We start from the raw sequence: 23,904 nt of genomic DNA on the forward strand, positions 1-23,904 counted from the left end.
ATCTTGGTTTTCTCCTATATACTAGTGTATTTGTATGATTGCATTAGTGTATTTGATTTACTTCTAATCCTGAATCATTTATGAATATGAATATCTGCCTTTGTGTTGTGTTCTTCTCTTTTCGCAAGTAGCTGTTCTCTTGTCGCAGGTAGCTGTTCTCTTGTGATCTCGCAGGAATCAAGTAGCTGTTCTCTTGGACGAGCGAGGAGGCAAGTAGCTGTGAAAACCCAAAGAGAAGAGGATCTAGATCGAGGGACAAACGGAAGACACCAGTAAGTCTGTTGATCTACCCTCTTTCACATTTCATAAAGGAAGAAACCAGAATAGCTATATCTGTTTGTTGCTAAGGCACTGTCACACCTTAGGTGGATAGGATCGTCCTGCATAGGCATTTTTCCCCACAACAGTGCGAAAGGCAAGAAGCAGGACATGTCCAAGGTGATGTGTTTTCACTGTCACCAGCACGGACACTATGCCACTAATTGTCCGCAGAAGAAGAAGAACAAGCAGGTTGATGGATCTTCAGTAGGAGAGGCTCTAGCCTCACAGTTTGAGCTTGATTTTTCATTGATCGCATGCTTGGTTTCAAGTGTGATGGGATCAGTGTGGTTCTTGGATAGTGGTGCGTCTTTTCACATGACGGGAGATGGAGATTTTTTCTCTGATCTGGAGGACAAAGATCTTGGAGTGCACATCGAGATGGGCGATGATGGTAGATACAGTGCGACCGATATTGGTACCATTTCCTTTGAGAGGGAGTCTGGTAAACTCTTCGTATTGAAGGAAGTCATGCATGTTCCAGGATTGAAGAAGAATCTCATCTCAGTGGCGATGTTAGAAGACAAGGGGTATGATGTTGTTTTCAGTGAGGGAAAGGCTTTCCTGCGTAGCAAGACAACTGGTGAGACCCGGAAGATAGGGGTTCGAGTGAGGAACCTTTATCAGTTGCATGTAGATGGATGTGCGGCAATGGCGGGCAAGGCAGAAGGATTGGTGAGCCGGGATGATGGTGAGTTGTGGCACAGGAGATTGGGTCACCTTCACCATGGAGCCTTGAAGATACTGCAGCAGATCACTACAGGGCTTCCTAAAGGCACACTTGCGCAGTCAGATCAGTGCAAGGGGTGTACTTTGGGGAAGTTTGTGAAAGCCACCTTTCACGAGAAGGATAGTCGCGCCACGACGATCCTTGAGAGAATTCACATAGACGTGTGTGGAGCTTTCTCAGTTGCTTCGACAACAAAACACAGGTATTATGTGATTTTTTTTTATGATTTCTCTCGTAAGTGCTGGATCTTCTTCATGCAGAAGAAGAGCGAGACATATTCAAAGTTCTTTGAATTCAAAGCACTGGTCGAGAAGGAGTCAGGGAAGAAGTTGAAGGCTCTTAGGAGCGATAATGGTGGTGAATACATCTCGGATGAGTTCAAGGATTTCTGCAAGGCAGAAGGGATTCGCAGAGAGCTCATAGCTCCCCATAACCCATAGCAGAACGGGGTAGCTGAGTGGAAGAACAAAACGATTGTGGGTGCTGCATGGGCAATGTTGCAAGATTAGGTTCTACCCCTTCACTTGTGGGCGGAAGCATGCAATACAGCAGTTTATGTGTAGAACCGTTGTCCTCATAGGATACTTGGCATGAGTACACCTGAGGAGACTTATTCTGGTAAGAAGCATGATCTTTCTCATTTGAGGAATTTTGGTGCTAACGTTTACATGCATGTGACGAAGGATGCCAGGAAGAAGTTGGAGTCGACCGCAGAGGTTGGGATATTTGTGGGGTACACTGATATGCCCCACAACTATCGTGTGTATTTGCCAGACAGTGGTAAAATTGTTGTGCGATGGGATATAAAATTTCAGGAGGAGAAAGCCATGAAGTGTTCGCTTGAGAGGGAGCTACACTTGCATGCAGATGAGGAGCTATTAGTTCCTAAGGATGAGCTTCAGGACGTGGATCAGCCACAGGACAAGGTTCATGGAGTGGAAGAGACCATTCATGCAGCGCCAACCATCAGAGGGCGAAAATGCTTGACAGAAGCTGAGCGACTGGCTCAAGATGCAGAGAAAGTTGTAGGACCACCTATAGCCCAACGCAGGTAGAGACAGTCACCTAATCGGTACACTGGATACATGGCTCTGATGAGCAAGTGTGTTGTGACTGAGCCATCCTCTTTCGAGGAAGCTATGGAGGATCCCGCATGGGTAGATGCCATGGTGGAAGAGTATGATTCTATTGTCAGAAACAGTGCATGGGAGATTGTTCCTAGACCGGAAGGGAAATCAGTGGTGGGTTCGAGATGGATCTACAAGGTCGAGCAGGCAGCTGACGGGAGTGTGGAGAAGTACAAGGCAAGATTTGTTGCCTGAGGCTTTTCACAGATAGAGGGGATCGATTATGAGGAGACCTTTGCACCTGTCGCAAGGTATTCTTCCGTACGGACGATTCTTTCTCTCTCAGCGCAGATGGGATGGCACATTCATTAGATGGATGTGAAGACTGCGTTCCTCAATGGAGTCATTGAGGAGGAGGTGTACATTGAGCAGCCCGAAGGCTTTGAGGTCTTCAGCAGCGAGTCGCATGTGTGCAGGCTCAAGAGAGCGTTGTATGGGTTGAAGCAAGCACCACGTGCTTAGTACACACGGATGGACAGCTATTTCACAGGACTTGGATTCTCCAAGAGCGAGGCGGATCCTAACCTGTACCAGATTGTGGTGGAGGGTAAGTTGCTTATCATTGTACTGTATGTTGATGATTTGATTCTAACGGGTGATGAGTTGTTGATACTGTCATGCAAGAAGGATCTTGCTACAGAGTTTGAGATGAAGGACATGGGCCTCCTTCACTATTTCCTAGGATTGGAAATATGGCAGCGCAGTGGTGGACTGGTTGTTTCTCAGGGAAAGTATGCTCGGGAGATACTGGAGAAGTTCAACATGCATGGCTGCAAGCCTGTTGATACTCCTCTTCCTGGAGGTTGGAGGAAGGAGGATGCCACTTCGGGAGAAGAAGTGGATGCCACTGTTTATCGACAGTTGGTGGGGTCGCTGATGTATTTGGTCAATACATGACCTTATATATGCTATGCAGTTAACCAGCTTTCAAAAGCTATGGTTAAGCCTACCAAGCTCTTCTGGAAGGCAGGCAAGCATGTATTGCGCTACTTGAGAGGCACATTGGGATATGGTTTGTGGTACAAACAGGAGGATGAGGTGAAGCTATGTGGCTTCACGGATGCAGATTGGGCAGGGAGCCCAATGGACAAAAAGAGCACATCAGGAGGGGTCTTTAGTATTGGATCGATAGCAGTTTCTTGGTACAGCAGGAAGCAGAGATCCATGGCACTCAGTTCAGCGGAGGCCGAGTATATGGCAGGAAGTTTGGCTGCATGCGAGGCTATATGGATGAGAAAGATCCTGGTTGGTTTGTTCGGTTCTCATTTGGATCCTACTATGATTTACTGTGATAACCAGAGTTGCATTAAACTCTCGGCTAATCCTGTATTTCATGATAGATCTAAGCATATTGACATCAAGTACCATCATATCAGAGATTGTGTGCAGTGGAGGATCATGTTTCTTTCATACATTCCAACGGAGGATCAAGATGCTGATATTCTGACGAAGTCTCTCACCAGGAGCAAATTCGAGTACCACCGAGGCAGGATAGGGGTTGCTGATAATCCATATCTTGTCGAGAGGGAGTGTTGAGATTGCAACAAGATGATGGAGCTTAGTGAAAAGAGTCGCCTTCACTAAGTGGGCCCACAGGCAAATTATGGCGCAAGTTCTATTTTTTATCACAGTGTGAGTGATCACAATGTGGGTGACCAAAGTGTGGGTGACCACAGTGTGGGTGATCAAAGTCTATTTTTAGACTGGCTGTCAAAAATAGAAAAGTCAAATATTATTGTCTCATAATAATATTTGGACTATAAACTTGATCTTATTCTCTTGGAGCACTTCAGTTTGAGCTACAGATGTGGCCATGCAGCTGTTAGAAGGAAGTATGCTTTTCTTATGAGTCAGTTGAGTTGTTGCATGCATGACTTCAGTTAGAACTCAATCAGTTGAGTTTGGTGGAGTTGATTGTGGAGTTGATGGAGTTGTGTTCAATTTGACTTGGTTAAACTAGTTGTAGTTAGTCTAACTGAAAATAGACTAATGATGAGTTGTTAAACTAATTATTAACTCATAATACAACTATAGAATACATCAGTTAACTCAGTTGCATGTCAGTGCATGTTCAATTCAGCAGGGACAAGTGTTAGAGAATCAGATTGCTATCAGTTGTGACTATAGTTGTGCATCAGATCTTGCACAATCAAGGGATTGAGTATGCCAATGAGTTTGCTCATGTATTTTCCCAGTTTGTAGCTTCTACTGACATCTTACACATTTTGAGTGATTATTTGCAGGTCAAATACGAGTTTGGTAAACCATTCTCATTAATTTCTTGAGCAGGTATTGAGTAGTGGAGGCAGGCAAGCAGCGGAATAGATTTGGAGATCAGATCTTAGCTATATTGTGTGTAATAGGTGGAGCTGGTACTGGATTTCTTGTGATAAGCATTGTACTTTGTAATGTTACATGGTCTCAATCATTAATATACAGATAGTGTGGGGCTTTTAGCAATATGCTTTCCCCGGGTTACATACTGTGTTAATGTGTGAATTCTCTTGATGTTTTATTGTTATTGATGCTGCTATATTGATGATCAACGTAGAGGAGCTTATGTATTATGTATGTATTCCGCAATAGTACATGATCAGGATAATCTCTGTTGAATATGTGTTAAATTATTCAAAATTTCTACATATGATAATACAGAGATCGAGATTTTTAGCTGAGGCTTTACCCAAGTATTCTTATGTGTTCATGTGTGATTTCTTTCTCTTCATCTATTATATGTGTTCTATTTGATCTTGCTCATAATTGATTATGCTTTTGCAAATTTGTTTGTAGAAGTAGATCTAGTATTTTTCTTTAGTACAATGCATTATCAAGTGATCTACAGTGGGAATTTCTACAATTCCACTAAAGGTAGCCAATTTTGAGAACATCATTGAATTCATTGGTCAATTTATCATTACTAGATTTGGCCTACCAACTGCTTTGATGTTTGACATTGCATCTTATTTCACAGGTAACACTATGACATAATTTTCTCTCAAAAGAGGTTCCAAACTCAAGTATTCTGCTAACTATTATCCTCAAGGAAATGATTGAAAAGAATCAACCAACAAAAATCTCATTAGGATCATTAAATGAACTATTGATCAAAGTCAAAGAAACTGGCATAAATCTCTAACATTTTCTCTATGGGAAGATCAGATAACAAAGAAGGCCTCAATAGGCACTTCTCCATTTAATTTGGTCTATGCGAAAGAAGTTGTTCTTCCTACAAATATAGATATTCCCTCTCTAGCCCTAGTTCAATTTATTGAAGAAACTCCTTCTTCTTATTTGCAATTAAGGCAATCACAAATCCTCAAACTCAAAGAAGAAAGAGAGAAAGTTAAAAAAGTACATGCCCATCATCAAAAATTAGTTAAATCTTCCTTTGATGCACATTTTGTAAGAACAAAATCATTTCAACTTGGAGACCTTGTATTGAAGTGGGATAAAGCACATGAGGAAAAGGGTAAGCATACCAAATTCCAAAGAATGTGGCTTGGACCATTTCAAATTGCAGAATAAACTGGCCCATCAACGTTTATATTGCAAGATTTATCAGGCAAGAGAGATTCCCTACCTGTGAATGGGAAGATTTTGAAAAAATATTTTGTTGAGAATGCAACAAGATGATGGAGCTTAGTGAAAAGAAGTCGCCTTCACTAAGTGGCCTGCAGGTTATTTTTGGCGCAAAGTCTATTTTTAGACATATGGATCATGGTCTATGAGTTGCAAGATGCTATTTGTGGATGATTGGTAAAGTTGGTAAAAATAGATGGACCTATATTTTTAGACATATGGGCGAAGTCTATTTTTAGACTGCCAGGCTAAAAATAGAACAGTCGAATATTATTAGCTCTTAATAATATTTGGACTATAAACATTATCTTATTCTCTTGGAGCACTTCAGTTCGAGCTATGGATGTGGCACATGCAACTGCCAGAAGGAAATACGTGGTTCTTATGGGTTACTTGAGCTATTGCATGAAGGACTTCAGTTAGAACTTCAGTGATTGAGTTCTGTGGAGTTGAATGAGGAGTTGATGGAGTTGTGTTCAGTTTGACTTAGTTGAACTAGTTGTATTTAGTCTAACTGATCAATAGACTAAGTGATGAGTGGTGTGAATTAGTTATTAATTAATTCACTAATTATTAACTCATAAAGCAACTGAAGAATACATCAATTAACTCAGTGCATGGACAGTTCAGTGGAGACAAGTGTTAGAGGTGAGTGAAAGGGCAAGACATCTGTCAGTTGTGACTATAGTTGTGCATGTGATTTGAACAGTTTCCAATGAGGATTTTTTAGTGTTACACAAGGGAAATATGAGTTTGGTTCAGCTATTCTCCTGCAGGATTGCGCAGTGGAGGCGGGCAAGCAGCGGAGGAGATTTGAGCCAGTGATTGATTCAGATCTGAGCTAGTTTGTGTGTAACAGGTGGAGATAGTACCGAGTACTTGTGAGGAGTATTGTTGATCCGGATTTAAACAGGAACGCAAAAAATTACAGAGATAACCATATACACAAAGATGCAGCGGAAATAATACTTCATTTCATTAATGGAAAATACTGAAATATGCTTACAGACAGACATGGAAATAAACTAGCTAGGGCGATGGTAGCTTATCTCTGAGAAGAGATGTGATGGCTACATGCCTCTGAACTGTGTTACAATGAGGCTCGAAGGCCTATTTATTGTTGAGAAACAATGGAAAAACCCTTAACATTCCAAAACCTAGCCCTAGGAGATGAAACGCCAAACTGTGGGCCCCGTTTGGGGGTAAGTTGGTACATCAACTTCCCAGGGTCGTAACTTTGGCATATGATCTCCATTTGACGCGTACAATAGCTCATTAGAAAGATCTATCCGAGCACTATCATTGATGGAACGGGCAACACCAGTCCATTCCATGGACTCGTGTTGCCCCCGGATTCCCCAAAAAACGTCGTTTAGGGCCTCAAAACGGCTCCGGAAGTTCAGGACCCGAAAAACTGCTAAAAATAGTAAGTTGTGCTACAATTAAGGAAACTGAAAATGATGAGAAAGACAATGGTGGGGGTCCAGGTGGACTTGGCAGGTGGCCACCAATATCCACCTGGATCAATTGTACTATGTATTGTTACATGTTCTCAATCAATATAATATACATATAGTTGAGGGTTTTCAGCTTTATGCTTTGCCCGGGTACATACTGTGTTGATATGTGTGATTGATGCTTCAATGTGCGCATGTGAATGTTTCTTAATAATGCTAAATTGATGATCAACGTAGAGGAGGTTATGTATTATGAATGCATTCCGCAATTAGTGTATAATCGGGATAATCTCTGTGAATAAGTGTCATATTATTCATGAAATTTCTACATGGTATCAGAGTGAGCTGATTTGTATAAGAGATTTCTACATGATATCAGTGGAGAATTGATCATCAGATCTATTATTCAGGAAGTGACTACGTTTTATTTCTTCAGGAAGAGTCTGTAATTGGGCCAGGTAGCCTCTAGATTCATCCTTCTTTTGGAAGGTGAGATATCCGGTGAATGCCCATACAGTCAATCTCTGTACAAGAAATACTTTGTTCTCACGAATTTTAGATCAGAAGCGGTTGAGTTTTGAGATGGTGGAATTCAAATTTGCAGCAGTGTTTTCTTGGTGGCAAAGTTGAAATGTATTTCAATGGATTGCGATTGGAGTATGCCCTTGAAGGCAGCTCGAACTATATTTCATGGAAGGATAGGATGGAGGCGGTGTTAGATGATAATGAGTTGAAGGAGTTCGTAGATGCGGATGTCCCAAAACCTACTGATGCTGCTGAAGCTAAGGCTTGGCAAAAGAAGATAGCAAAGTGTCGAAGAATTCTCTTGGAGGGCGTGAGGGATCACATTATGTCCAGCCTCCATGGAAAGGCTTCTCCATACTTGATGTGGAAAGCGTTGAAAGATCTATTCCAAAGCAAGAGTGACCAGAGGAAGTTGGCGCTCAAGGATAAACTTGGAAACATTAAGTGTGAGAAAGGAGACAGTATACCCAAGTAGCTCACGAAGTTCACCCAATGCCAGGATGAGCTGAGAAGTGTGGGGGTGACTGTCGATGATGAGGAACTAGTGAGCTTGGCTCTACTTGGTCTTCCGAAGAGTTGGCATTCCTATCAAGACTCTGTCAATGGTCGGGAGAAATTGCCAGGATGGGAGAGACTTTGGTCGGATCTTGTGCAAGAGGAGATCAGGAAGAAAACCAGGGACAGATCTTCATCAAAGGAATCTGATGAAGAAAATTGCGCTTTGGCTACCAAAGCAAAGAAGGGGAAGAACGAGAAAGCTTCTCATTCTGGTTCGAAAGGCAAGAAGCAGGACATGTCCAAGGTGAAGTGCTTTCACTGTCACTAGCACGGACACTATGCCACAAATTGTCCGGAGAAGAAGAAAAATAAGCACTACTAGATCTGCAGTGGGAGAGGCCTTAGCCTCGCAGTTTGAGCTGGATTTTTCACTGATCGCATGCTTGGTATCAAGTGTGATGGGATCAGTATGGTTCTTGGACAGTGGTGCGTCTTTTCACGTGACATGAGATCAAGATTTGTTTTCTGATCTGAATGAGAAAGATCTTGGAGTGCACATCGAGATGGGCAATGATGGTAGATACAGTGCGACCAGTATCGGTACCATTTACTTTCAGAGGGAGTCTGGTAAACCCTTCGTATTGAAGGAAGTGATGCATGTTCTAGGATTGAAGAAGAATCTTATCTCTGTGGCGGTGTTAGAAGACAATGGATATGATGTTGTTTTCAGCAAGGGAAAGGCTTTCCTACACAGTAAGACAACTGGAGAAACCCGAAAGATAGGGGTTCAAGTCAAGAACCTTTATCAGTTGCATGTAGATGGCTGCACAGTGATGGTATGCAAGGCAGAAGGAGTGGTGAGTTGGGATGATGGCGAGCTGTGGCATTGGAGATTGGGCCACCTTCACCATGGAGCCTTGAATATACTGCAACAAATTTCTACTGGGCTTCCTAAAGGCACTCTTACGCAGTCAGATCAGTGCAAGGGGTGTATTTTGGGAAAGTTTGTGAAAGCCATGTTTCATAAGAAGGATAATCGCGCCACAAAGATCCTTGAGAGAATTCACATAGAAGTGTGTGGACCTTTCTCAGTTGCTTCGATAACAAAGCACATGTACTATGTGATCTTTGTTGATGATTTCTCCCGAAAGTGTTGGATCTTCTTCATGCAGAAGAAGAGCGAGACATACTCAAAGTTCTGTGAGTTCAAAGCACTGGTCAAGAAGGAATCAGGGAAGAAGGTGAAGGCTCTTAGGAGTGACAATGGTGGTGAATTCATCTCTAGCGATTTCAAGGATTTCTGCAGTGCAGAAGGGATTCGAAGAGAGCTCATAGCTCCCCATAACCCACAGCAGAACGGGGTTGCTGAGCGGAAGAACAGAACGATTGTGGGTGTTGCACAGGCGATGTTGCATGATCAGGGCCTACCCCTTCACTTGTGGGCAGAGGCATGCAATACTGCAGTATATGTGCAGAACCGTTGTCCCCACATGATACTTGGCATGAGTACACTCAAGGAGGCTTACTCTGGTAAGAGGCCTGATATTTCCCATTATAGGATTTTTGGTTCTCCTGTTTACATGCATGTGACGAAGGATGCCAGGAAGAAGCTGTAGTTGACTGCAGAGGGTGGGATATTTTTGGGGTACACTGATATGCCCCACAACTATCGTGTGTATTTTTCCAGACAGTGGCAAGACTATTGTGCGACAAGATATAAAATTTCAGGAGGAGAAAGCCATGAAGTGTTCACTTGAGAGGGAGACACACTTGCGTGCAGATGAGGAGCTATTAGTTCCTAAGGATGAGCTTCAGGACGTGGATCAGCCACAAGATGAAGTTCATGGAGTGGAAGAGACCACTCATGCAGCGCCAACCATCAGAAAGCGAAAGCGCACTACAGAAGCTGAGCAACTGACTCAATATGCAGAGAAGGTTGTAGGACCACCTACAGCACAACGCAGACACAGACAGTCACCTGATCGGTACACTGGATACATGGCTCTTATGATAAAATTTGTCATGACAGAGCCATCCTCTTTCGAGGAAGCTGTGGAGGATCCCACATGGGTACATGCCATGGTGGAAGAGTATGATTCGATTGTCAGAAACAATGCATGGGAGATTGTCCCAAGACAGGAGGATGGGTGAAGCTATGTGGCTTCACAGATGTAGATTAGGTAGGGAGCTCAATGAACAACCTCAAGTATCATCATATCATAGATTGTGTGCAGCGGAGAATCATGTTACTTTCATATATTCCCATGGAGGATCAGGATGCTGATATCTTGACGAAGGCGCTCACCAGGAGCAAATTCGAGTACCACCGAGACAGGATAGGGGTTGCTGATAATCCATATCTTGTTGAGAGGGAGTGTTAAGAATGCAACAAGATGATGGAGCTTAGTGAAAAGTAGTCGCCTTCACTAAGTGGGCCCGCAGGCTATTTTTGGCACAAAGTCTATTTTTAGACTATGTCTATTTTTAGACATATGGATCATGGTCTATGAGTTGCAAGATTCTATTTGTGGATGATTGGTCAAGTTGGTAAAAATAGATGGACCTCTATTTTTAGACATATGGGTGGAGTCTATTTTTAGACTGTCGAGCTAAAAATAGAACAGTCGAATATTATTAGCTCTTAATAATATTTGGACTATAAACATTATCTTATTCTCTTGGAGCACTTCAGTTTGAGCTATGGATGTGGCACATGCAGCTACCAGAAGGAAATACGTGGTTCTTATGGATTACTTGAGCTATTGCATGAAGGACTTCAGTTAGAACTTCGGTGATTGAGTTCTGTGGAGTTGAATGAGGAGTTGATGGAGTTGTGTTCAATTTGAATTAGTTGAACTAGTTGTATTTAGTCTAACTGATCAATAGACTAAGTGATGAGTGGTTTGAATTAGTTATTAATTAATTCACTAATTATTAACTCATAAAGCAACTGAAGAATACATCAATTAACTCAGTGCATGGACAGTTCAGTGGAGACAAGTGTTGGAGGTGACTGAAAGGGCAAGACAGCTGTCAGTTATAACTATAATTGTGCATGTGATTTGCACAATCAGTGGGATTGAGTTTCCAATTAGGAGTACTATTACACAAGGGAAATACGAGTTTGTTTCAGCTATTCTCATCCATTCTCATGCAGGATTGCGCAGTGGAGGCAGGCAAGCAACGGAGGATATTTGAGCCAGTGATTGATTCAGATCTGAGCTAGTTTGTGTGTAACAGGTGGAGATAGTACTGAGTACTTGTGAGGAGTATTGTACTATGTATTGTTACATGTTCTCAATCAATATAATATACAGATAGTTGGTGGTTTTCAGCTTTATGCTTTCCCCGGGTACATACTGTGTTGATATGTGTGATTGATGCTTCAATTTGCGCATGTGAATGTTTCTTAATACTGCTAAATTGATTATCAACATAGAGGAGGTTATGTATTATGCATGTATTCTGCAATTAGTGTATAATCGGGATAATCTCTGTGAATAAGTGTCATATTATTCATGAAATTTCTACATATTTTTCATAGGAGATAACCTCTTCTATCTCTTGTACACTATTGCCTTTACTTTTCTTAGGAAAATAAAAAGTTAAATAGTATTTAATTTTGGCCTTACAATAAAAAATCTCTTGAAATATTTTTATTTTTCTCTTTTATAAGTAGAAATTGTTAAGGAAGTAATTATAACATTTGAAAATTAACTAGGTTCCATCTCTCTGAAATTTGCTTGTTTCCACCAAAATTATTTATTCTTTGAGAAACCTCCAACCTTATAAAGAAACCTTTGTTCTACTATCATTCAAGAAATGTATCTTTAACAAAGTAAATAATTTTTGCAGATAAGCATCTTCAACTCTATAATTGTCATCCAGAACTCTTAAGGAGTCAATGGTTCTCCCCATCCAATAAAATTTTCTCTTTTTAGAGAGTAATTCTAAAATATGTAGAAACTTAAAAGATAAGAGGTCTCATCAAGAGCCTGCTTACCATGTTCATAGGGAAATAATAGACTGACATTACCGATATTGCATATCAAAACACGGTAATGGCTTCAGATTATTTTAATCAAAAGACAAGGGGTCTCATCACGAGCTAGCTTGTTCAGTTGAATTACAATGAGTGAATGGCACTGTCACTATTTGGCCACTAAACCAAGAAAATGACTTTTAAATAATAAAAAGAAAAAAATTGCAAAAAAATAAAATGTTTAAAAAGAAAAAAAGAGGAGAATAAGTATATGATTTGAATTTATCTCTAAAAATTGCACCCTTATCTCGATGGGATACTAAAGCATTGTTGGTTAGAAGGTAACCCTGTCAAGGCTATGGATGTCTGCTGGCAGCAGAGGCTCTACCTGTGACAAATGAGCACATCTAAAAGCTGATCTACAAAAGTCCCCTACTTTATCTTTAAACTAAGTAAAGAATGATATAGACAAAGGAATTTTCGTTTTGAAGAGGATATCAGATGAATTGTAATTAGGTGAGTTTGTTTTTTTATTCAGAGAAATGTTACTTATCTTAGATTTCATATAATTCTTATTTCCTGAACTATATTTATTTAGAAAGTTTTAGAAATTTCAAAGTCATCATAAATAACGATTCTTCCAGTGAATCACCATTTGTTGTATTGTTCAACAATCCCCCCATTTAGGTATATAAATAATCAATATTTGTATTAATAAATGGGGACCCTTTAAAAAAAAATCAAATAAACTTAGCAAATAAAAGCTTCCCTTTTGAAAACATTCGGAATAAAACCTTAAATAAACCTAAGATATCAAGCCAAGTCCCTTTATGACTAGGCATTCTTGCTTCATCGCAAATTGCAAGATCCGAAGTAACAAGGATTAGTCATAAGTTGGAATCTTTGAGACGCAATAAAAGACGCCCCTTAAAAGACCAAAGGCAGTGTTGAACTTTTTATAAAACTTAAGGCTTAATATATTCCTTCTATAATAAAGTATTCATCGCAATCGCATCACAACTTTTATAAAGGGTGCAAACATGCAAACCATAAAAAACTACGAAATGTGATGAGGTCCAGGCTTGACGAAACAATAAAGATTGTTATAATTTAAATAAAGTCTAACCTATCGCAAAATAGTCATTTCAGTAGAATAATCATTTGTTTAAGAAAATGTGCTTGATAAAGTAAAAAGTATGCCGCTCATCGCAAATCAAAAAATATCAAAGAAACTTTAATTTGGTCTACTCCCGATTTGCGATTTGTGATTTGCAATCTTTCCAATATTTTGATTTGCGATCTTTCCAATATTGTGATTTGTGATCTTTCTCAATTTTTGATTTGCGATTTGTGATCTTTTGCGATTTGTGATTTGTGATATTGTGATTCATCGTAATCACGTGATCAGTATCACACATAACACAAAGTAATTTGAAATATCATTTTGAAACTAGCGATGCTATATTTTGATGAGTCATGAAGGAAATCACACATAAGCCCTAAGGCATAATTAATGGGTTTAATTGCATTTACTCTTTTAACAGCTCGAGAAGATAGATATCTTTTTATCTGTGTTTGAAATAAAAGCTCCATCCTTAAATTCTTTTAGAGTTTAATGTGCTAATTGTGTTTCCGCTTGTATTTTCCTATTTGCATTTTTATCCTATTTTCTCCATTGCCCAAATTTCAGGGAAATTTCGAAGAAGAAAGTGCTCGCAAAAATGGCTAAGAAAGGAAAAAAGATTGCAGAGGCTACTTCGTCTAAGGATTCAAACATGCTTCCACTCTTCTCTGATACCACATGCAATAAGGATGGCAGGACAACAACATGGGAGGCCATGGAAATCAAAGCAACAACAGATGCCGAGGAAAGTTCTGATGCTTCCTATTTTGAAGTAGCATGTTCTTTCCTGCACAGGATAGCTGCAAGGATGAAAATCTTACCATAGACGGATATGGTAAGATGGATTATTGATAATGTGGACATTTTAGATAGAACATTTAGAAATTCTAGGCATGAAGTCATGGGGTCAATTAAACCAGACAATTTATGCCAAAAGTACCATCTCCTAGAGCCACAGAAGATCTATGATCATAAAGCCTTTATTGAGCATTTTTCCAAAGAAAAATAAGGCCTGATGGACGTCATGCAGAATTGGAGGTCCGGATCCAAAAAGTTTAGGTGGGAGAAAACCGGTATGTACCCAATTGCACCCCTTTCAGCCCCGCATAATTTTGTAGCTGCAATGTTATGTAGGATATTTGGAAAAGATGATGTCAACAAGTTTTCTATTGAATGGGTTCCATTGATTGATGCAGTTGCTAATGCTATAATCATGAACTGGAGTAATATTTTTCCGGATAAGTTGGCTATGACCATTAGAGAATACAGGGGCAATAGAATTGTCTCCACTCGGGTTATCTCTCCCTTTTACATGAGTGCTTATGTCATGGATGCTATATGTTTTTGCTCACATTTTCCAAACATGGGCTAGAAATGGACTTTAAAGGATCCTACTCCCATCCATTTTTATCATAAAGTTTTGTGGGAGTCACAATTTAGCTCCCATTTTTATAAAATTTGCCATGGCATTATGTTGCTAATTTACTATACCATTTTTTATAAGAAAGCCCCTAGGCTATCGGAGGAAGCAAAGATAGACATCTTGTCGGTGGAAAGATGGTTTGGTGAGGAGCTATTTGCTTATATCAGAGTTTTTGGGAGTATTACAACTGTGCATGTTCTTCCATATTATGTTCCAGATAAATTATTGGCAAGAGAGATTTCCTACCAAATAGTGGGGGGTGGTATAACCAAAACCCTTAAGGAACATAAGAAGTCCATCTGGATGACCTTCCCATTGCAATGTGGTTCTTTTGCATTACATGATTATGGGCATGTGGTAAAAGAGATACAAAACATCACATCCCTAAATCTAGCCACTATGCTAGGCAAATAGTATGACCCTAATAGGGTCGCCAAAAACTTCACTACTATGGTCAAAATCAGGCAGTTTATTCATGAGGACGATGAATTTGATGATCTCTTTGAGAAAGATGAGAAATTTTCAAAGGTTTTACATTTAGCATCAATAAAATTGGACCCTGCGGACCTCAACCACTTCAACCTCTACAGAAATAGAAGGCTAACAAAGGTCCCTTTGGACCTATTAAATATTGAACAAATAAGAGAACCTACTCCCATCATAAGCCTGGAGGAAAGTTCCAAGCACAATTCTGATGAGGAATCTCAAGAGAAGTCAGTTCAAGGTTCAGAATACTCTAAACACCAATCTGAGAATAAGGAAGGAAGCCCTGAGGAAGACCCTGAGATGGACACAAAGAAAAATGTTGAAGAAATGGTTGAAAAGACCTATGCTAAGGAACACATAGAGACTGGATCTTCACAGTTCAAGTAGAAAAGATTGCAGTCATCAATCTGGAATAGGAATGGGAGAAATTTAATAAAAAGCTCCAAACAAAGACCAGTCTTGAAGAAAATTCTGGATTCCAGACTCCACAACACACTCAGCAGGTTATAAATCAAAAAACAACAATACAACAAGTTTTAACTACTTAAGATATTGAATTCATCCTGGCGCACTCAACTTCAGAAATTATTTTAAAGATTGAGGAAATACCACCAATGGACATATTGTACTACCCAACACAGAAGGTTGTAATAAAAAGGCAAAGGAAGAACAGAAAATTGGATATATCAATAGCAAAAAATATTGGAAGTGAATCAATGGAGGTAGTATGGAAAGACGCCCCCATTGATTCATCAATCTTACAAAGCTATCACAATTTGCAGGCACCTATGCAACTTCAACAATTGATAAGGCAGGAGAAGTTCAACTTTTGCTTAAAGAAAAAGAAGAAAGAGTTCAGCTGCTTGAACAACAACTTGAGCAGGAAAGACAGAGCACCAACAGGCAAGTGGAAATGCAGATGGCACAACTTCAACAATATTTTGAGAAAATGAGAGTACAACATCAAACAGACATTGTAGAGAAAAACTCACAGATTCACCAAATGCGGGCTATAATGGATAAATTCAAATACAACCCTCAAAAAAATGAATTCATTAAGGAGGCACTTGAATTAAATTCTCTGTTGTCATAGAAGAAAGAAATGTTCTGCCAAAGAACCTCATTGATCAATCCCTATTGTGAAACAATTGATAAATTAACCAATCAAATAGTTAATCAAAGATTAGAATATGAAGAGATCAATAAGAGGATTTCAGGTTTTATTTCTTGGCAGGAATCTGAAGAAGGAAGAAAATTCGATCTGCCAAAGATCGAGGAGTCCCACAAGGATATCTTATTTGTAGATTGGGACATATAGTTAAAGAAAATAGAAAGGGCAGCAACAAGAGCATCTAGTATAGCTAATAATATAATTGAGGCGGTGAATGAAAACCTTCACACTACCAATATTATCAAAGAATGCAGGCCAGAAGCTCTCCTAGACATCAAATAGTTAGAAAAATAGTGGAAAGAGACTGCCAAAACAAATGCAAAGGAAATCAAACAACTATCTAAGCTTGACTGGGAAACCTACTGGCGGTTTCTGGTGAAACCACACAGTAAATGGATGACTCTACGTTGTTTAACCAATTCTTCTCAAAAGATGGTGCCACCTCTCACTGATGTTATATTCACGGGAAAATTGAGATCTAGAATTGGCCAGCCACCCCAGGTGAAGCCATGATAGACATCTGCGAACTCAAGGACCGAATGGTTGAATAGGACCATTCAATTTGAAGAAGCTTGTCATCATTTTATTTTCTATTTTAGTTTTTATTTTTAGTTATTATGAGGAAGGTTGTTTGAAACCTCCTCAACTTTTTATGTAATAATATATTTTTGATACATAATTTGTATTATTTAAACCCCTCTCATGCATTTCGAGAAGGGTCCAAAATTTTATCAAAAACACTTTGTAAAGGATTGCATTTCTCTAATTTTGTGAGTGTTTTGATGAGATAATTGGAACAAGATCTTGATTTTCTTGGAGATTGAAACATACTCTACTGAATTTGCACTTTTGTACTCTTAGATTATATTTAGTTGAAAAGAAGCGGATCAATATTGCTAACCTCATGAGTAGGACCTTTCATATCTGGTACTTTTATCTTTATGATTGTGTTTTGTTTGTGAATTACAAGTAATATTTCTTATATTTTGTTATGTATGAGATCCGAGTTATAGTTTGACATTAAAGCACTTTTGTTAAATTTTACAGCTATAATTCCTTATTGAATTCATGAGAAATTGATATATGCGATATAGTTTTCAAAATTATTTTGCCTAACTATTTAGTCAAAATAAGTATCATTAATATATCTTTGTAGATCGCATGAATTAAGTTATTCCTGGGTATATAGTATAATAATGTTAGGATATATAGATGCATGTGTTTTATTGTTTAAATAGATCATTTTAGTTAAATCATTACCCATAATACCTTATACCAAACCAATATCATCATCATAACAATTCTTTCTAGGAAATTGGTCCCATTATCCCCAGTCGGAGCCACCATACCAAACGGAAAAGGAGTTGCTTCCAAGGTTCGGACCAGGTGGTTATCTGCCATGTTGTTGCAACAGAATTTTGGGGCTTCAACACTAAGAAATACCTAATCAAACTTACTGTGACACAAATAGTAGAATGGAGAACTTAAGAGGCCATTGGTCAATCATTTAAGAAAAAAAGAGAAGAAGAAGGCAACAAAAGGAAAGAATGCATTCACCATTAAAATAAATCTCAAACCATAGTGATAAAAGGATGTTTTCCAAAAGGTCTCTGATCTCTTCTAGTTTGCGTCCAAGGCTTAGAAGATATTATAGAAAGGTAAGAGAAAAAACTAGGCATGGTGTGCAATTTTGGTCAAGATATGATAGATTTTGTGAGTTGTTATAGGAGAAAAATAACTGCTACAAGAGAAACAAAGTTGCTACAGGAAGGGACAAATTTGCTATGGGATAAGACAAAGTGCTATAGGAACGCTGCAAAAGGCCTGATTTTGAGAAACTTTGTCACCAAAACCCTATATTTGAAGAGGAACATCTAAAGAGAAGGGTAAGTACACATTTTTCTCTACCATCTGTGGACATGAAACCTACAAAACCTATCATTCCTTCAACAATGCATCCTGTAACAAAATGTTGATAGTAGTTTGAGAATAAAAATTGAATGTGAATGTTTCTTTTGAGTTAAGAAAGATTAAAAAGGAAAAGGAATTATTTTTGAGTTGAGTATGAAGTTTTCCTTCCTCTAACCAGTATGGATAAAAATGCTCTTTTACCCCTGTAGCAGATTGGGAGTATTGGTTTTCCAAACTTTGGAAAATCATAGTGACAATCATGGGGGGTGGTTTCAATTGAAGAGATTCCATATACTCATCAAGGATGTCAATTATCATATATGTTGTGAAAACTTGTATCATGGGAAAACTTTGTGGACATAGATAGGGAGACTTTTCTTAAGACAAGCACAAGCCTAATTAGAACTTGGGAAAAAAGATGGATCTACAGAAGAAGAAGATGGAGAAGAAGAGGAAGAGGATGGAGCAAGAAAATAGTGCCAAAATTCTTTTTGAGGTAACTTGGTATGTTAAGGAGACCACTAGGCCCATGAATGAGGCACAGTTGGGTCACTAAGTTTCTCAGAGGATGAGCAACCGTTTCAGTGAGTGGGTACGATCGACCTCCAAATTAGACCCAAATTAAGGCCCATATTACCATCCTTCAACACATTAAGCCTCTATTTTTGCATTAGATCACATATTTTTAGCTTTGATATGTTCATTAGGAAGGTTTAGAGATAATTGCATATTTGTGCCTAATATTATTTATTTTTGCAGAATATTGAGTAAATTATGAATGAGATAATATAGGGAATTGCTCCCTACTATAGGATGGACTAAGATTGGATAATAAATGAACAAAATATCATGAAATTATTGACAAATTATGTAGCTCTATTGATTGAGAAAATCTAGGAATGTGTTCCCTGTCATTTAATGAAGATTCCTAGTGTTGGAAATCGATCCAATTTTTGAGGGATTTTGGAGGGGAAAGCTTCCTTCTTTCAAGGATAATGCTTCCTCGTCACATTATATAAGTACAAATTCGAATTTTCCTCTATAGGGATGTATTTCTTAGTCTTCTTGTGGAGAAACCTTGTTATTTAGCAACTCCACTTTCATTTCTAGCAGGGATGTACTTGGATTTATTCAAATAGTGAATTTTGGTGCCATTTTTAGCTTCTAAGTATTGTTTTGCTTCATAGGACTCTGATATTCCTTGGAATTTTCCATACAAGGAGCCTCATAACCCTCTTGTACAATTTCTTTATTTCCTTTGAATGTCTTTTTCACTTGCATCTCTTATTTCTACATTTACTATTCATGCTTCTTTTGTTGTATGTCATATTGGTTAAATGATTGAAGTGAGTTTTTTTGAAGGTTATTTAGAGATTCATAAGCATGATGAATCCTTAGAACAACTTCGAAAAGTCATATTCAACATTGATCTACTTGGATTAGTTTACTAGTTCAGAAATCTAGAATTTTTGGAAGTCCCTTGTAGAAAAATAATAGTAATTTTCTACTATTTTTTAGAATGTTTTAATGAGATTCATTTGATTTTATTATACTTATATTAGGTCATAAAAAAATTCAAGTTAATAAAAAAATTTACCCCATATAAATTTCACTTGATTAGGTTGTGAATTTGGTAGGTTAACTAACTCACTAGTTCTTGAATTTCCATTTTTTAGAGTAGTAATTTTCTGCTATGTTTTAGCACATGTTAACATGGGTATTTTGGAGTGATTCCACTTGAAACAGAGTCGTAGGAAATCCTACTTAATAAAAAAAAAAAACCCATCTCATTTTCATTTGATTTACTTGGGTATTTGGCAAGTTATCTCTCTCTTGTAGCAATCCTGCCACTCCTGTAGCACTCATGTAGGACATGTAAACTTGACCATATTTGTTCCAAAAGCTTGGTTTTTGCTTCTCAGTCTTGAATAACGACCCCTAGGCTCTGAAACCATGATTGAGTAAGACAAAAAACCTCTTGAGCCTTTCCTCTTTTCCATTGCAATTCACCTCTGTAATTATGGTTAGTGGATAGATTCACGACTTGAAGAGCATAATGATGATTAATTTATGAAGCACCTTTTGAACTTTTTTGGAAAAATCTCTCTTGAATGTAGTGATTGAATAATTATTTCATTTTGTTTCATACATCTTAATTTATGGTTTCCATTTCCAACATTGTTATTTCTATTGCATATACTAGGCTTCCTTTTGATGTACCATTTACACTCTGTAAATAGGTTAATCTCTACATTTCTGCAAGTAATATTAGCATTTACATTCATGAAAAGTAGAATAGCCTTTCCTTTCTGAAAAAGCACCTAGGATTTCCTCTCTGAAAAAGTTATTTTCCTTTCTACAAAAAAGACTAACATTTCCATTTTTGGAATTATTTTAGGCTTGGATTTCATGACATTCATTTTGTTGCATCAAAACAATGAAAGAAGTACACATTTCATTTTTCACATATAGTGCCAACACCTCTTAAGTTTGTAAAAACCCTAGGGTTGATAATTTAAGTTGGTAGCCTCAGGATCTACAACATTATTGTTGTAATATTGGGGCTCATCAGTTGTCATCATTGTTCATGTTGTAGCTGACCCCTCTACCTACCATTGTCAGTGTTGTATTAGGGATAGGAGCTCCCTCCTATAGCAAGGTTGGTACCAACTATAATTTCCCTAACCAACCCTCCTCCAACCTTAGATCCTCTGTTCAGAAACCCAAGATAATCATTAGAAAACCCTACCATCACATGTTTCATATAGAAAATATTTCCAAGGAGCTTCCTTTTAAAAACAACAATAGATCCTAAATTTGAGGTTCAATCCAACTGAATTAAAGCCTACATAAAATACATGCAAGATCATGCATTAATTGGAAATTTCCTAGAAATTTATCCCTCGAAAAAATCTCTCCTATCGATCCAACATAAATGGAACCCCAAGGGAAAAATCAAGCTAAAACTAGACGCCAAAGGATTTTTCATGATCATTTTCACTAGAATAGAATACCACATGTGAGTTTTTGAAAATTTCCCATAATTCTTCAACTTTGCAGGCATATATCTCAGGTTCTAGACCAAAAGATTTCTCCCAAACAAAGAATATTTCACAACAACCCTAGTCTGGATCTTAATTTACTCTTGCCACGAGAATTATAGGATGAAGAGACATTGTTGTTGAGTTAATTTATGGTCCTAAATTAACACAATTATTTCTTATCAATCCGGGTTGTTTATGCTTTGAGGCAAGTTCACTATATGTGAAGATCAGATATAACCAAGCCTTGAAAGATAAGTTATTCAAACACTAAAGGTAATACATCTTATAACTCTAATTCAATCAGCGCAAAAAGAGAAAATCATTGAAAGGGTTCTTGACCTCAAGAAGTCCACCTTCACCTCAATTATCACTTAATGAATCAGAGATTGAAACCAAAAGCTCAAGATGCATAAATTATAAATGAAAGAAGCTCTTAACTTAAGAGACACATAAGGTATTCCATCATAATTCATCCATCTCAATATCTAAATCTAAATGGAAATAAAACTGCTTGCATGTAAACAAAAAGAAACTAGTTTTGATTCATCATTTAGCAGAAGGGATGTCCAACTTGAACATCTGTTTTTCCAACTCAATAAAGTGATGAATAAGCTATTAAAAAATGAAATCAATCACTATGCATAAACCATAAAACAAACTGAAATAAAGCTTTGAAAAACTAGTGCTACAATCAACCAAATTGCAATGAAATAAAACTAGTTTATCATGGAAGTGTACTTAGCTTGGAGTGGGGGCCCTCCACCCTTGCCTTGCACACTTTGAGAGGTGATATCAGAAGCTTAGATCAGTCACACATCCATAGCATTGCACAGAAAAATAATAATAACACAAGTCTTCAAATTACTTCTCAATCCAAAAGATGTCTCAGCATAAAAGTATATCAAAAATCAATACATAAGCCATCAAAGTTTTGGCTTTAAATTAGAAGTCTCATGAAAAAACTGATCTATAATCACTCAAACAAACCTATCTACTCTCATCCATATATCCAAGTCGAATTCATTATCCCCAACCCAAGAAAGATGACCATTCCTATGAAAAGTCAAAACAGCCCTATTTCTATGGGATTCCTGCATGACTAGTCATGGTTGACTAGCACCAAATGGGCCTAATAAAGCTTGTTCAGTTCGAACTAAGAATTGTTGGCTTAGTCCTAGTTCCCAAGCTGTCTATCCATGCATTCCATTCGTGCCCAAGTGTCCTGCAACCATATCAACCATAGAGCTATTACGGGAATTTCTGAATCTGCCAATTTTGCACTAAAAACCAAATTTTCATAAAAACTTTAGAAATTGCAAAATTAAAATTAAATACCTGAATGGATATCAAATATACATCAAAATGGGATAAATGAAGGGAAAATGGATGGAAAATAGATGGATAAGTAAGTTTCTTTGAGCAAAAATAAGACCAAAACTAAGGCTCAACATCTCTCCCTTGCTTATCATCAAGCATGTCCCCATGCTTGCTTGTTCCTCTTTGACCTTCGCCTTTTTGAAGTAGATGATGTACCTGTAGATGCCTCCTGCTGTGCTGCCCTGGCCAAATAATCCAAACCTGTATCATGTGTCTCCCTAAACAAAGCTGCTTTGACCTTTTGTTTTTCATATTTTTCCTGCCACATGTTCTTTTCCTTTAGCCACTTAAATGCTTGCTTAGAGAGTAGATCATTTTTCCTCTTTAGCCTCCCCAATTCTTCATTCAGTTTCTCATTTGCTTTGACCAATTTAGCATTATCTTTCTTATTTGCCTTATTTTCTTCCTTTAATTGCTTCTCTAAGATTTTGCTAATTTCCAATTGGTCAGTTAGATCTCTGATTCTTCCTAAGTTAAGTTCTCTTTCAAAATCCTGTGTTGTTTTCATAAGTGATGCTGCTGCATCATTATAGGAAGAATCCTTCTCAAATGCCTCTTGTGCAAAATCATTTTCTTCTTGTTGTCTTGGGGAATATGTTTCTACTTCCTTCTCTAAGTCAATAGGACTCTTACTCCTAAATTGCCTAGGAATAGACATAACAGATGTTTCATTTTCTGGCATGGCCATGCTGTTCTGTTGTTTGGCTCTTGTTCTAGGATATAAGGGTGAGTTCATTACTCCTCTGTTTTCCTGCTCTATTTTGTCTTGTACCTCATGAACCTGTTCAATGACTTTATTTTTAGCTATGAATTCTCGCCACACTATGCCCTGTGATCTCACCTGATACTCAACTAGGATTTTGATTAATCCTTGATGGTACATCTGTCCTGCTTTAGGCCTGTGTTCATGTTTGACTGTTTCTATCATTCTCAAGAGGCTCCTATATAAGAAATAAGGCATGTTTATCCTATCATCCCCTTTTATATGCTGCAGAAGTCTGACATGATACAAGTGAGCCATGCTATATCCCCTATCACAGGTCAAGAATTTGTGGATAACCAAAACCAACTCACCCCATGGTTCATTAAACCATTCCCTGGGTATCCCTTTTGTCCTGTCAAATGTCCCTTTTCGGTTCTTCTCTAGAAAGAA

This window comes from Pinus tabuliformis, chromosome 1_1 (genome assembly GCF_031772625.1).
Source record: "Pinus tabuliformis cultivar Carrire ecotype Pingquan chromosome 1_1, CPIR1, whole genome shotgun sequence".
NCBI classification, from domain to species: domain Eukaryota; kingdom Viridiplantae; phylum Streptophyta; class Pinopsida; order Pinales; family Pinaceae; genus Pinus; species Pinus tabuliformis.